The sequence below is a fragment of the Penaeus monodon genome, chromosome 24 (assembly GCF_015228065.2).
Source record: "Penaeus monodon isolate SGIC_2016 chromosome 24, NSTDA_Pmon_1, whole genome shotgun sequence".
In the NCBI taxonomy this organism is placed as follows: domain Eukaryota; kingdom Metazoa; phylum Arthropoda; class Malacostraca; order Decapoda; family Penaeidae; genus Penaeus; species Penaeus monodon.
The window spans coordinates 6,629,877-6,630,218 of NC_051409.1; positions in this window are offsets into that span (position 1 = coordinate 6,629,877).

Genomic DNA, 342 nt, shown 5'->3' on the forward strand with positions numbered 1-342 from the left:
TAGATGCATCGCAGATGCGTGTAGCAAACAAACTGTTCACAGGTCAACACACATGGAAAATTTTCCCCGCCCATTCAGTTTCTGGAAAAGCTGCACTTTAATCCTGCAATACAGGCTGATCCCACTTCCATTGCCTAGTATCACAAGCGAATATAAAGCCGCTCTGGTGAGATACACCAATTTTATTTGCATATGATACATTCAATAAAAATATAACATTTGGTTTTTTCCCGTATTTTTTTTCTGTTTTTTTCATATTTTCAGTGTAGAAGATACTCAAAAGATTGGCGTGATCGGTCCATGAGAAACAAGTTTGTGAAAAGGAAAACAATGTTATGAATT